This window comes from Dermacentor variabilis, unplaced genomic scaffold (genome assembly GCF_050947875.1).
Source record: "Dermacentor variabilis isolate Ectoservices unplaced genomic scaffold, ASM5094787v1 scaffold_18, whole genome shotgun sequence".
In the NCBI taxonomy this organism is placed as follows: Eukaryota; Metazoa; Arthropoda; class Arachnida; order Ixodida; family Ixodidae; genus Dermacentor; species Dermacentor variabilis.
In genome coordinates this window covers 317,253-333,418 of record NW_027460346.1, presented here as the reverse complement: position 1 = coordinate 333,418, position 16,166 = coordinate 317,253, and the positions used below count along the sequence as shown (strand labels likewise).

At 46.4% G+C, this 16,166-nt stretch overlaps 2 non-coding genes across 2 annotated transcripts; both read right to left on the bottom strand.

The window, feature by feature from the left end:
• Positions 1-13,571: 13,571 nt before the first annotated feature.
• Positions 13,572-13,653, bottom strand: TRNAS-UGA (transfer RNA serine (anticodon UGA)). The gene has a single exon. It is a non-coding gene; the product is annotated as a tRNA-Ser (tRNA).
• Positions 13,654-13,729: 76 nt separating this feature from the next.
• On the bottom strand, positions 13,730-13,811 carry TRNAS-UGA (transfer RNA serine (anticodon UGA)). Its single transcript has one exon. It is a non-coding gene; the product is annotated as a tRNA-Ser (tRNA).
• Positions 13,812-16,166: the final 2,355 nt, after the last annotated feature.

Sequence of the window (16,166 nt, the reverse complement as noted above, 5' to 3'; positions counted from 1 at the left end):
AAACTTTGCCTTAAACTTGCCCTTTCTTGTGGTGCTGATGGTATTTCCTCCACAGAGCTTAACCCTTTGAGACGCTGTCTACACAATTGGGCACAGCAGGAGCGTGCATCAATAGCAAAAGCACTGATGAAAGTAATGGTATTTAAAATGTGTTTCATACATCTTGAAACACTTATTATTGGAACTGTGCTGCAATTTTGAATAACGTGCAGAATGTTTTAACAAAATGAGTGGGAAGGTAGACGGCTGGGTGTTGTTACTCTGTGTCAGTACGTCGTATGTAGCGAGTTGACTTCTTTCATTGTTTTTTACAATGTCGTGCACCAGGCATAATTGTCAAGTGGCTGGATAAGTGCTTTTCAAGCTTTTCAAAACACGATATAGTACATGTTCTCATATTTTGTGTTCCTGTAGTGAGTTTTCGCATGGAGTCGAAATTTTGTAAACTTGACAAAACTCGCTAAACAATTGAAAATTCTTAATATTTGCTGCAGCTGTACACTTTCTACGATTCTGAGTATGCAAGAGATGTGGTGAAAGCAACTTTTCAATCAACGGGATAAAGTGGTGTCTGAAAGGGTTAAGACGTATGGAAGCATACTTGTTCCTCATTCTCACAAGCATCTTCAATAGTTCCCTAAAGTCTAGTACCTCTTCTAACACTCTGAAGGTAGCATGAGCATTGCCCATGCACAAATCAGGTGCTGGATGTGCAGCTACTAACTGCCGACCTATATCTATCCTCTTCAGTGCGTCAGGTGTTTGTATCGATATGGGATTCCTCGCTTTCTGTTAGTGCTAAGAGCATTTTAATAAATGAACAGCATGACTTTGTGTGCCGACAACTTAAAAACTATTTCAGACTGTCAACAGTGTTCACCACTGCATCGACTTCCAAAAAGACATTTTTTCACTCTCAAACTGGTGCAGAAAAAATAAGTACTCTTAAATGCTTCCAACACTATGGCATTAAGTTATATGCACAGAACGCACCATGTGAAATTTTGATACACCCTACGTGATGCTCCACTCCTTAGGGTCGATGAAATGAAAGATCTTGGTGTGTACTTCGACAAAATGCTAAGCTTCTCTTCACATAGATAATTACACAAGATGCCCTTCACGCTCTTGGAATTGCTTGCCGTATATTGCATGATTTCCACTCACCTGTTGTGTTTCTGAAATTCTGCTGTGTGCCTCCAACTACTAGAGTATGCCTCTGTAGGAGGGGGGGTGCAATGAGCAAATCTAATTCTGACCTCATTGAACGCATCCAGAATAAAATCATGTCTATCTTCAAGCACCACTTTTGCCATTCTGGCAACCACAGTTGAGCCTTCTCAAATATACTTCAACTCGCACCTCTAGATTCGTCTTAATTAATCGCACCTTTTGTTCCTGTATAAGGTGGTCCATGACATTATACATTCCTTAAAGCTCGTTAAGTGCACCAGTACAAAGGCTCTCTAGCTGTTCCTGGGCACTACAATGAAAATTTTAATGATTGATTATTATCGTAGTATAAAATTGTGCTTTTTAAGTATGTACTAGTATACTATTTTAGTGCAGTAGCTTTTGTGCAATTAAAAAAAGGGCATGAATTAAGAAGAGAGAGAGAAAATTATAAATGAAAGGTAGGGAGGTTAGGAGGCACGATGGATGCTGACCTTGTTAGAGAAGGACGCCTGTGGTCGTCGTTCTGGCATGAATTAGGAAAGTGCAATAATATGCTATGTGCCTGATCATATGCATTGTCCTATTAATTTCTTCTGAGTTTTAATAATGGCTGGCTACTGTATGCAATTTTGTGCAATAAAATATGCCACAGCAATTATTGCGTGCCTCGCAGAACAAATTGAATATATCTTTCTCAGTCAAGACATCATAGCAGGCTGAAAACAATAAACTGCAATTTTTCTTTTTGTGGTGACGAAGTGTATAAATTGTGAAAATAACCTGTTTATATATTTCTTATACTATGCAAATGAGCTGCTCCCATACATGCGAATAAGTGCTTCAATAGTACGACTTGGCAAAGGGCAACGAAAGACTCCTATTAAAACCCTCTAATTCTCAAGCTTGTATTATCTGACGGTATGTCATTTCATTAATGTAAAGAAAGGCAAACTTGATATGTGGAAGCCAGTTACAATAGAACATGGCCCTTACACTGTGAAAATGTTTTGTAGCAATAAACTCAATGTGAAGGCCTCCAGATGCGGTGTTGATGCATCAAAACAACCTAGAATAATAGAGGTGCTCCATGGGCTTGATTTGGCAGAATCAAGAATTGGGGGGAGACAAGATACGAATTACATACATTTTAGGTATTCTAGTTTTTTTTTTTTGTGAGTGCTGCAGGTGTTTCAATTCTGTTTTGCTGATTTTCTCAGAAGCCACTTTTTCACGTTTCTCTCATGCACCAACAAGCATAATTATATTGACACGGATGCTTTATCTGTATCCGGTTACCGTATTTCACCGGCTAAAAAATGTTAAAACGTTATCGCTCGGTGCAGGATGCGCCTGAACGTATCGGAAGTTTCGCGAATGTTAATGATGGTTCTGTCTGTTGTCGACGAACCTTGCTAATCTGATTGCATACGCGACACGAATTGTGTTGTAGTTTCTGGAAGGCGCGCGGGCACCAGCGAATAGGCTGTAACTTTCGACGACTGACGTATGCAAACCGACGCGCTTGACCCGCAGATGAGATTTTCTACGATTGCCGACATTGCTCGCCGCTATCGTTGCGATTGAGCCGGCACTATTTATTTACCGTCACTACTACGTGGCAATATTTCCAACACAGATATTTTTCAGTTATACCATTGCACGCCTAATTCTTACATAGTTGGCTGTGCAATAAGCTACCAAAAAATGAAATGGTACAACAGTTTTTGATATATGGCATTGTCGTGCAGGTGTTTGCAAAGCGATCTCGCAGACAGACGACGCGCGAGCGCTGATGTCGATATTTTGTACACTATTGTTACTTCAAAAATAAAAACGAACTGTTGCGGCAGGTGTATATTCATTATGCAAACGTGTTTTTTGTATCTAAAAGTTCATACAGATCCCAACCTTATTGTTTCAAGCTTAGTTTACAGCAGGCTGTTTTAGGCCGGACTTTGACGGATGAAGACGGAATAGTCCAGCAACAGTGCGCCGCAGCCGAGGAGCGAGCTTCGGCGCGCGTCGGAGCTTGTCTCCAGTGGTTGCGCGCCCTTTCCCTCCAGCCGAAGCGAAGCGACGCGTTCGCTTGCCAGCGCGCGCCGAAGCTTTCGGCGCGTGCCAGTGGTTGGGGCATAATGTGCCAGCGCACGAGTTGCTGTCGTTGAATCGACAAGTGGCGCGAAAAACTGGTGAAGAGGACCGTGAAAGGTGTCTTCTTGATGGGGTCGAGTGCCTGCTGCGTACGGCCACCAAGCCTCAAGTGTCTGCGTGCCTAAGACAGTCAACATCGGAAAGGGACGCCGAAGAAGTCGTCTCTTTCTTCAAAGAACATCAGCTGGTGCTTCTACAGGCGGACAAGGAGGGAGGATTTGCCGTGCTACCAAAGGGGATGTTTCACGACAAAGCCGTTGAGGCCGTCGGAAGGAACTTTGTCACCAAAAACGTGAAGACTTCCAAGGTAAAGGCTCAAGCCATAGAACTGTGCAAGGACTTGGCTTTAGATAGACTTTCAAGAGCTGTTAACAACTGTAAGCGCAATAGCCTAGAACTGTTTTTTACCGTGAAGACGCACAAAGATGACAAGCCGTTCCGGTGTATTGTGAGTGAAAGGGATACGTGGCAACGAGAGATTAGCTCTTTTCTCCAAAAGTGTTTAAGGAATTTAGTTATACAAGACCCTTTTGTTGTGAAGAATTCAGGTGATGTGGTTGCTTTCCTACAGGGCTCCTCATCTTTAGGCTACGCTGTCTTTTTTGACATAGAAAACCTGTTCTTTTCTATACCGCATGATGACCTATTTTGTGCAGTTAGGTCCTGCATCGACGAAAATGGTGTAGTAGATTTTCAGAATACTAGCGGCCAAACCGTGAAAAATTTTATGAAGCTACTAGAATTTTATCTTGAGTCCACTTTTGTAACTTTTGACAACCATTTTCATGTTCAACGTCAGGGCATTTGCATCGGGTCTTGTGTGGCACCGGTACTGGCTAACATTTTCCTGGCCAGCATTGATCGTGATCTGGTGTGCTATTTGGACGACAAGATAGTTCTGAGAGGTTTTAGATACGTGGACCATTACTTGGTGATTTTTAAGAAGCAACCCGGTTTGACGCACACGGTTACCGTGCAAGAGACCTTATCTGTCTTTAAACGACACGGGAGGGGTCTAACCTTCACGCGCGAATTACCTGAACAAGATAGATTACAGTTTTTAGATATTAACATCACTTTAACACCAGATCACACGTGTTGGATGTACTCACCGCGAGCCCGGAAAGACCTGTTGCCTTTTGAGTCCGCTCATTCTAAGACGGTAAAACGCGCCATTGTTATGCTGTGCCTGAAGGAAGCCCTGCAGAAATCATGTGTTCACCTGGTAAAGGACAGCCTCAACAATCAGATTGGCAGGTTACAGAAGGCTGGTTTTCCCGTTTCCGTCGTGGCTGCTGTGGCAGAGAAGCTTCTGCAAAGCTTGAAACCTAGAACACCTCAAGAAGGTGGCGGTCAACCGAAGACCAGACCGGCGGTTCTCCCCTATATTCATAGGGTCTCCCACAACCTAAAGAATGTAGCCAATCGCTACGGTGTGCCGGTGGTATTTTCTGCCCCGCGCAAGTTGGCCTCTTTGTGCCCCCGGATTGTCTCCGGCGAGGAACGCGTGCGAGACTGCACGAAACGTCACGCCACCCAGTTTGTCAGGTGTTCGGTCGGGGCTGTGTATGAAATTCCCCTGACATGTGGAAAAGTTTACATTGGCCAGACGGGCCGTTGTATAAATGAACGACTAAGGGAACACAAGCTTTCTATGGTTAACGAAAAAGGGTCAAATTTGCCCTTACATTGCGGCGCATGCCCTTTGGCTACGCCTGATAAAGCATGCCAGCCTTTGCCGGCTAGAACCAAAATCTTAAGGCGCAGTCGTAACCACGTAGCACGTGAACTCGCAGAGGCTTTTTTACATTGATAAGTCAGGTGATGAATGCGTAAGCGAATCTAGTATCGATTTGTATAAGAAAGAGAAAACGTTCTTCGCATGTGCGCTTAGGCAATGATTGGATAAGAATCTAGGTATATATTTATGTTCTTTCTGAATAAAATCAGTCGCGAGTTTGCGCCCGTCCATGTCCTTACTCGTCCGTGTCTTTTTTAGCGCAATTCCCTTCTTTAAGTCTGCATAGCACATTCTGATCCCTTCTGTTAAGATTGTTCCCACATTCACGTGCTCCAAAACATTGAAAAGAATTGTGTGTGTCACTCTATCCAACGCTTTTTCTAGGTGCAATTGTAACATGGGGGGGGGGGGGCACCCTACCAGAAAAGTCGTCACAATGCTCAAGTACTGTTCTTGCTACGTGTACGTTTGTAGTTATTGACCTCCCCTTAATGCCACGTGTTTGATGTGGCCCTATCAATAGTGTTATTATACTCTGTAGCCTTCTGCCCAAAACTTTAGTGTATACCTTATAGTCTGAGTTTGTTAAGCTGATTGGTCAGTAGGCTCGTACGGATAGGAGTGATGAGGGATCGGTAGTTTTGGGTATCAGGACAATATGACTCTCGCGAAACGACGGTGGCAGTACCCGCTTTTCATAGGCTTCTGTGATAACGTAATAAAGAGCTGCAGCTATATCTGTTTTGAAAGCTTTATAGAATGATCCACTCAGTCCATCAGGTCCTGGCGTTTTCCCAGGGCTCAGGTCATCTATAGCCTGCTCTATTTCCTTGATGCTTATTGGCATTTCTAATCTATTTCGTTGTTCATCATCTAGACTTGGCAAAAGGTGTAAGAATTCATTTTCGAACCCCTGTTCGCATTGCGTTTCATGTCCTAAGAGTTCGCTGTATTATTCTAAAAAGGCAAGTTGGATGGTTTTCTTATCACGTACTATTTCATTTCGGTATGTTATCGCATTTATCTCCTTTCGTGTAGCATAACTTTTTTCATCCGAAAACGAGCGCTTTGTACGTTGTTCTCCGCACCATAGATGTTCTGCGCGTGCGCGAATGATTGCGCACCGATATTTTTCCTTATCGACAAGTTCCAACTGTGCTTTCGTTCCCTTTATTTCTTTAGCGAAACAACCAGGATGGATGCTTCCCATGCTTAAATAAAAGTTGAGCTCACTTTGCAATTCTATTTCTTTTCTTTTTTTCTTGGTGGTGTAAAACGCTGGACCTTTCTATGGCTATTAACTTTGTTTCTTGCTTAAAACACTCCCACCTTTCCGTGCAGTCATTGTGATCACCCGATAACAGCTCTTGAATGCTATCTTGAATTTTTTAAATAAATATTTCGTCCTGCAGCAATTTTTCATTGAATTTCCAAAGACCCCAGTTGAAACTTGACGGCTTGTTTGGACCAAGCGAAAAACGGACCAAACTGTGGTCGCTAAAATAAACATGTTTGACTTCATAATCACTGCACAATGGCAGCGCTTCCCCAGAAACATAGACACGATCCAGTCTGGCATGGCTGTCCCCTTGAAAATGAGTGAACCGAGGTGTATCATTATTGGCTAAAACGTCGCCTATATCCTCTAAATTATGTTCTTCAACGAGTGCTGCCAAGAGAAGCGCACTGCCTTCCAGACCAGACAGATTACGGGCTCTGTCTTCCACTTTGCAGACACAGTTGAAGTCTCCCATCATGACCATGGTTCTCTCACACTTCAAGTGACATTCTACGCTTTCAAAAAAAAAAAACACTGCGCTCGGCTGTTCTGTTCGGCGTGTAAACACAGATAACCCGGAACTTGAGATTGCAAAACATAAAATCGCACATAATACGCCCGGCACCATCACTAAATACATTTTCCACATTTATACCAATATTATTGCGTAGAAAGAGCACACAGCCCCCTGCTCTACCAACAGCATGAGAAACGCACACATAATATCTAGACATGAACGTTTGGACGAGGCGTTCGGTCCCTTCCTCAGTTTCAATCTTTGTCTCTTGTACAGCAATAATGTCCAGATTGAGTGCTCGCCTTCTGCTCTTCGCCGGCACTTTCTTCGTGCGTTCTTTTGGCCGCTGCCGCTGCTTTGCTGGTTTCCGTAGTGTCAATTACGCTTGAATCGTCCTCACTCGTTGCTACGGAGGGTTTCTTGCTTGTACTTGCGTCATTACTTGTTTCAGCGTCCTTATCTGATGTAGGCTTGCCAGATGTCGGTATGGCTTCACTCGCAACCTGCTCTACATCTCGTTTCGTAGAATTTGTGGCTGGGTCTTTCCTTGAAAGTGGCGGCAGAGATGGCCTCGACGCACTGGCACTTTCCTCTGCGTCAACTTCGTCCATGAGGTGCTCGTTCACGACTTCCTCACTTCTTGGTGGGCCCACAACGTTTGCATACGTGCGCACGCACTGACTTTCTTCATGGCCGAAGCGTCGACACACAGAGCAACGTGGCACGCGGCACTCGCGCCTGATGTGCCCCGTACGGTTGCATCGAAGACACAGTGGAGCACGACCTGGCACGACCACTAGCGCCATCATGCCTGCTACTCGTAGCTGATGCGGTAGATCGTCAAGTGTCACGCCTGGCTTCAGCTTGAGGGTCACCGTACGCATAGACGACCCCTTGTCCGTGATGCCTGGAACACGCCATTGCTCTTTCTGGACGTCGTTGGCTTTCCCGTATGGAGCAAACGCCGTGTGTACGTCTTCGTCGTGCACATTGTGCAGCAACCAGTGGAGTTTGACCCGGACATCCCGGTTGTGTGGATCCACAACCAAACATCGTCGTTCATTGACTTGAACTTCCGTATACTTCAGCATTTTCTTTGTCGCCTCTGCACTCTCGAACGTCACCGCCCAGACGTGGCTCATCTGGAAAGCCCCCAAGGCGACTACCTCGGGGAGCAATTTCAGATGAGCCAGCGTGTCGCGAAAATCTCCGACACGGAATGGTCTCGCTTTCACGTCGCCGTGAAGAAAAACTGTGTTTAAAACACACGAACCTGTAGGCAGTGGCGGCAAAACAACATTGTATTCCGGTTCAACAGACGCAGGCACCCTGTTTCCGCGGCTTCGCACAGCAGCGAACACCGCCCCTACGGAGCGCGACATTCGACGTCCGTACCGAACGGTAGCCGCAAGCAGAATCTCGGCCACGACTGCGTATATGCACCGCCGCGCTACATTGATACGCGTTCACGAAGGGCTGGCAGAACCGAAAGAAACCGCTACGCAGCCGACAGGATTCGAACTTGTGCGGGGTAACCCCAATGGATTTCGAGTCCATCGCCTTAACAACTCTGCCACGACTGCGTATATGCATCGCCGCGCTACTTCGCCACATTGATACGCGTTCACGAAGGGCTGGCAGAAACAAAAGAAACCGCTACGCAGCCGACAGGATTCGAACCTGTGCGGGGAAACCCCAATGGATTTCGAGTCCATCGCCCTAACTACTCGGCCACGACTGCGTTTTTTTTATTTATTACCGGTTTTCAATATAACATCGCACATATGAATTTCACACTCATGACACAAATGCAAGCCTTTTGCATGAGGAAAAGGAAGGCAAGAAACAAAAAAGCGCAACGAAGCCGTCCATCCGCATAGGACTCACGTTGTCAAATTAAAATTCCTTCATGACTGTCAGAGGTTCGAGCCTCGACAGCCAATCCGGAACACACTCTTGCATTTTCTGCATTTCAATATATACTGACATACACTCTCTGAAATGTATACGCGCTGGCCGAGCCTCGGCGTCACAATGGTACCCGGCCATGCGAGCTCGCCATATAGAGTGGAGGGCGTTCAACATAATAAAATCATAGGGTACTCCGTCTTCATCTTTAATTGGCAGATACCTGATGCCTTGGGGGTCCACCGGTAACTCCTTTTTCAGCCTTCGCTTTAAAACGTCCCATAAGAAAACCGCCGCCCAGCAATGCAAGAAAACATGATCAATGGTCTCCGGCTTCTGACAGATCAAGCAGTGGGACCCCCACGGCACAAGACAGCCTAGTTCTTCCACAAAAGTCTTCACAGGGAGCGTTCCTGTGTGGAGCTTAAAAAAGAGGGTTTTAACCCCTGGTGGCACCTGCATTCGTTTCACCCGTTTAAGGACGTCTTGTCCTGGCCCTCCACTGTATATGGCTCTGTATAACGGCACTGGGAACACAATGTCGCACACATCTTTATACAACGTTTTCCTTTTCATGTGACACAGATAATCGTTTGAAAAACGAACTGAAAGGAAACGCACACTGTCGGCCACTTCCTTAACATAACCACGCAGTGTTCCGGTCATGCTTGCCGTACTAACAACATATGCAGGCAGTGCGTCGCTCAACCTGAGCTGACATACTGTGCGCAAAAAAGGATCGCGCACATCGCGAAAAAACAAAAAGCGGTTGACAAGCTGTCGAACAAAAAGATGCGCCAAGCCCAGCCCCCCTTCCTTCACGTGCCTGAACAGATTTGTTCGGCTACACCTTTCCCAGGTAGAGCCCCAGATAAAAACCGCGAACACTCTGTGCAGCTTTTGCACGTTTACTCTTGAATAGTACATCGTTTGCATGACGTACCACAACTTCGTAATAAAAAACACGTTACACACCGTTGCCTTAGCGAAAATGGACAGGTTGATGCCTTTCCACCTTTCTGCTTTTTCTCTAGTTTCTTTTGTTTGGTTCATCCAGTATTCGTCGTTATTTTTGTAACTCTCCATGGGAACATCTAGATACTTGGTCGGGGTTTTCATCCAGTTCACATTTGCAAAATTGTCCGGGGCGGAAGACCACTCTCCGTGCCACAAACCGAGGGACTTCCCCTAGTTCACTCTACTTCCCGTCACACCACAAAAACTTTTCACTGCGCTTATCGTTTCCGTTACACTTTGTTTGCTTGTACAACACACTGCGATGTCATCTGCATATGCCAAGAGCTTGATTTGTGTGGCTGCCAAGCTATACCCGCGTATTTGCTCATTCTCAGTTATTGCCAAACACATAGTTTCTATGTAAATGTCAAACAAAAGAGGACTGAGAGGGCAGCCCTGACGCACAGAACGCATGACGTTAATGGGGGCCCCCAATGATTTATTCACAATTAAGCGTGTTGTGCAGTTCTGGTACGCCAACGCCACTCCCTCAGTGATGATGGAACCAACATTAACGTAATCCAAAATGGCAAACAAAATATCATGAGACACACAATCAAACGCTTTCTCGAGGTCCAGCTGGAGCACCGCGACTCCACCCGAGGTGACGTCGCAGCACTCGAGCACGCACCGCATCGTGTGAATGTTCGAAAAAATCGACCTTCCTTTGATCCCACACGTTTGGTGATCTGAGACAATTCCCTTTATTACACTTTGAAGTCTGGCTGCCAAAACCTTCATGAAAATTTTATAATCTATATTGGTTAGAGATATCGGCCTGTAAGATGTCACTAGCCTAAGTTTCTCCACTTGATCACTCTTAGGGAGGAGTATGGTATGCGCTTTGCCAAAAGAAGGTGGCAAAGCTTTGTTCTCATACGCATCATTAAACAGCTGTGTTAGCAACGGTGACAGTTCCTTCTTGAAAGCTTTATATAAACAAGCGCCCAGGCCGTCAGGTCCTGGTGATTTCCCTTGATTCAAATCATCAATTGCCTTTTCAACTTCGCTTTCTGTTATTTTCTCTTCTAATCGTTCTTTTGTGTCGTCACTCAATCGCGGCATGCGACCGAGGAAGACCTTTTTGAACTCGTCTACATTCGCTTCTTGAAACGCAAAAAGGGACTGGTAATACTCGAAAAACGCTTGGCCTATACTCTTACTGTCGTCGGCAATTGTGCCATTCCATAGAATATTATCGACGTGATTCCTTCGACCTTGCGCTTTTTCAAGTCCAAGCGCCCTTTTAGTGGGCGTCTCTCCACCTACTAATGCATTTGCTCTTGCGCGCACAATCGCTAATTGGTACCGTTCTTTGTCGAACTGTTCGATTTTTTCTTTAATGGTTCGCACATCCTGTTTATACGCCCCTGGCTCTTCGCACTCAAGCGCTATCAGCTGCCTAAGTGTCTTTCGCAAGCCCCTTTCTTTCATTTCCTTCTCAGACTTTAAACAGCTCGATCTTTCACAGGCTTTCATTTTTACGTTTTGTTTGAACCCTTCCCATTTCTCTGCTGTTGTTTGACTATTTTCCTCACGAACCTCCCTAACGGCCTCATGTACTGCCTCTACAAATGGTTGGTCTTTTAGTAGTAAGGCGTTCATTTTCCATAGGTCCCAATTAAAAGATTATCTCTTCCTCTCCATGCCTATGTTACATTTCACCAAGCAGTGATCTGAGAACGATACTGGTGCCACAGAATAACTATGGCACTTTGGAATCATGTCTTGCGATATGTACATGCGGTCTAACCTCGCGTGACTAATACCTTGAAATCGCGTGTACATTACTTCCCGCTACCCCTCCAGACACTCGCAAACATCGTCCAGTTCATTTTCACTGATTAGTTTAGTCAACACACTGCTGCTTCTGTCATGAACACCGGCATTATTGGCTCTATCCCGAGCACTCAAAACACAATTAAAATCCCCCAACAAAATCATGCACTTATTGCTGCGAATATACTGAAAAAGGTTCTCAAAAAATAAGGTGCGCTCTTCTACAGAATTCGGCGCATATATGCACATGACTCGAAATTCAATTTCACGATAAACAAAATCACAATAAACAATCCTTCCGGACTGACATGAAAATATACTTTGAACAACAAGGTCAGGCAACTTCTTTACAAACAGAACACAACCGGCGGACGTCCCTACCGCGTGACTCACGACCGCATAATATCTAGTCGTGAAACGCCGCACCATGCTCCCGGTCTCCTCCTCTCCGTCAACCTTGGTCTCCTGGACGGCTAGTACGTCTATGTCTTGGTCAGTGACCAACCGTAGGACCTGACTTTGCCTACGACTAGCCGCCAACCCTCTCACGTTTAATGTGGCGATACTAAGTGACGGTAAGAGAGCCATCTTAACTAAGAAAAAAAGTAGGCCCGGAGCATGGTGCTTACCCTTCACGACTAGCCCTCGGCTAGCCGCCTCCGGGAACTTCCGGCTTGCTGGCGTTGGTCGCCGTCACCACTTTGACAACAGGCTTTTTTTATGGCGGAATATTAGGTTTTGGCTTGAAGCCCATCCGCCTCCCATGAGGCGTCTTCGGCGGTGGCCCCTCGTTGGTGCTGGTTGCACTACCGTCCCGGTACTTGGTCGCGTCGTGGGGGCGCTTGACTGGGGCACCGAGAGTTGCAGTCTGCTCACCGTCGTTGGTGTCCTCATCCTGCAGCATTGCTGTCGTGTCATCATCGGGTGCCTCGTCGTTAACGCCCCCCGCAGCATGACCCACTGAACACAGGACCTGTACCGTCTTTCTCGTCTTCTCGCCAGCCTCAGCCACCGTGCCTTCTGCGCCGGCGGTGGATGTCCCACTGACTGTCGCTGTCGGAACCAGGTCTCCGGTTCCTTTGGCGGCGTCCTCCGTCTCGACCACGTCCATAACGTGCTCTGCAGCAACGTCACTCGCTGCTGGTCCTGTCACGGCTGCATACGATTTGACGCAGTCAGCATCAACGTGGCCGAAACGCCTGCATCTTGAACAGCGGGGAACTTTACAATCTCGGCGGACGTGCCCCGTGCATTGGCAGCACAGACACTGCATGGGCCTCCCGGGAACGACCACCAATGCTAGCTCTCCGCCGACGCGCACCTGATGAGGCAGGTCTTCCAGTTTTACGCCGCTGTTCAGCTTCAGGAGCACAGTCCGTGTAGTAGAGGTCATGTCTCCCATGCCTTGGACACGCCACCGCTCTCGGCTCACCTCTTCCACCTTGCCAAATGTTGCGAACGCCGTCCGGATGTCCTCATCGGAAACGCCGTGCAGCAGCCAGTGAAGCCTAAGCTTCACCTGCTGGTCTTGTGTGTCAACAATGACGCACCGTCGTCCCTTCACTTGCATTTCCTTCATGGCCAGCAGGCGTTTTGTGGCAGTCGCATCATTGAGAGTCACCGCCCAGACGTGGTTAATCTGGTACGCCCCTATGCATACCACGTCAGGCAGCAGGCCCGTCGGCAATAGGGCGTCCCTGAAGTCTTCAACCTTGTAGGGTCTCGCACGTACAACCCCGTGTAAAAACACGGTGTTGATCGTTACTCGTCCTTTCGGCAGTTGCGGCAAAATAAACGGGTACTCCTTGTCTTCGTCGGTAAGCCTATTTCCGCGGCCAAAAGTGGCCGCCGTCGCTGCTCCACTGGAGCCCATGATTCTGCGGACCGCTCAGCTCGGCTGCCGGAAGCAGAATGAGGCCACGACTGCACATATGCGCCGCAGCGCTACTACGCCACATTGATACGCGTTCACGAAGGGCTGGCAGAAACAAAAGAAACAGCTACGCAGCCGACAGGATTCGAACTCGTGCGGGGAAACCCCAATGGATTTCAAGTCCATCGCCTTAACCACTCGTCCACGACTGCACATATGCGCCGCAGCGCTACTACGCCACATTGATACGCCTTCACGAAGGGCTGGCAGAAACAAAAGAAACAGCTACGCAGCCGACAGGATTCGAACTCGTGCGGCGAAATCCCAATGGAATTCAAGTCCATCGCCTTAACCACTCGGCCACGACTGCACTTTTTTTTTAATTTATTGCCGGTCTTCGACTTTACTAAGACCATACAGTTAGCAGACACTTATGTATCAAAAATTCCAACCACTGGAGGAGAAAGAAAAACAATGGAAGGTACGTAAAGAAAGAAAGAAAGAAAGAAACCGTACAATAGAGCCGTCTGTCCATATTGTACCGGCGTTGTCTAACTAAAATTCCTTCATGGCTGTCAGGGGTTCTAGCCTCGACAGCCAATCCGGTACACATTCTTCTATTTTCTGCATTTCAATAAATCGTGACATACATTCTTTGAAGTAAGCACGAGCTGGCCTAGAGTCAGGATCGCAATGGTACCCTGCCATACGAGCCCGCCATATACAGTGTAGAGCATTCAACATAACAAAGTCATAGGGAACCCCGTCGTCATCTTTAATGGCCAGATGCCTGACACCTTGGGGGTCCACCGGTAGCTCTTTCTTCAGGGTTCGCTTTAACACGTCCCAGAACAACACTGCCGCCCAGCAATACAGGAAAACGTGATCTATATTTTCGGGCTTCTTGCATATCAAGCAGTGCGACCCCCAAGGTACGAGACAACCCCGTTCCTCCAAAAACGTCTTCACGGAGAGCGTTCCTGTGTGTAGCTTAAAGAAGACGGTCTTTACCTCTGGTGGCACCTGCATGTGTTTTACTCTTTTAAGTACATCCTGTCCTGGCACTCCACTGTATATCGCTCTGTATAAGGGCACTGGGAAAACAATGTCGCATACATCTCTATACAATGTTTTCCTTTTCACTTCACAAAGGTAATCATTTGTAAAACGAACAGAAAGGAAGTGTACACTGTCAACCACTTCCTTGAAATAACCACGCAGCGTTCACGTCATGCTTGCCGTTAACTTGTTAACGACTTGTTAAGACTTGTTAACAGTTAATCTTGTTGTGCAGTTCTGGTACGCCAAGGCCACGCCCTCAGTGATGATGGAACCGACATTAACATGATCTAAGATGGCAAACAAAATAACGTGAGCGACACAATCGAACGCTTTCTCTAGGTCGAGCTGAAGTACTGCAACACGGCCACCGATGAAGTCACAGCACTCGAGCACACATCGCATCTTATGGATGTTTGAAAAAATAGATCGCCCTTTGATGCCACAAGTTTGATGGTCTGCGACTATTTCCTTGATGACGCCTTGAAGCCTGCTAGCTAAAACCTTCATAAATATTTTATAATCGACGTTTGTTAGTGAAATCGGTCTGTAGGATGACACGAATCTGAGTTTGTCTATTTGATCACTCTTCGGTATTAGAATGGTGTGCGTTTTTCCAAAGGAAGGTGGTAATGATTTCTTTTCGTATGAGTCATTAAATACATGCGCAAGCAAAGGCGCCAGCTCTCTTTTAAAAGCTTTATATAGACCCACGCTGAGTCCATCAGGTCCCGGTGATTTACCCAAGTTCAAATCGTCGATTGCCTTTTCGACTTCTCTATCCCTTATTTTTTCCTCTAATCGCTTTTTTACGTCATCGCTCAAACGTGGCATACGATGCAGAAAACCTGCTTTAAAACCCTCAACATTTGCTTCCTGAAATGCGAAGAGCGACTGATAGTACTCAAAGAAGGCGCGCCGAATGCTATCACTGTCTTCAACGACATTCCCATTCACTAAAATCTGCTCGACATGGTTTCTTCGTCCATACGCCTTCTCTAAACCGAGCGCCCTTATCGTGGGCGTCTCCCCCGCCGCTAGTGCATCCGCTGGTGCTCGCACGATGGCTCCTTGATAGCGTTCCTTGTCAAACAGTTCAAGTTTTTCTTTGACGTTTCGCACATCGTCTTTGTACGCACCAGGCTCTTTGCACTCAAGCGTTAGCAACTGCCCAAGCAGTGTTCTGAAAACCTTTTCTTTCATTTCCTTCTCGAATTTTTTACAACTGGATCTTTCTATTGCTTTCATTTTAATCTTTTCTTTAAAACATTCCCACTTCTCGACGATTGTTCCCGCAGCATCACATTGAACTTCATTAATCGCATCCCGTACTACCTGTAAAAAGGGCTGTTCATTTAGTAACAAGGCATTCAATTTCCACATATCCCACTTAAATACATGTCTCTTTTTCATTATACCTACGTTACATTTCACAAGGCAGTGATCTGAAAACGACACTGGTACTACACAGTAACCGTGGCATCTTGGAATTATATCCAATGAAATGTACATTCGGTCCAAACGCGCATGGCTGCTGCCCTGAAAACGTGTAAAAGTCACTTGACGCCCCCCTTCCAGACATTCATAAACATCATCGAGTTCATTTTCTATAATTAAATTTGATGACACTTCACTGCTTCGGTCACGCACACCTGCATTATTGACT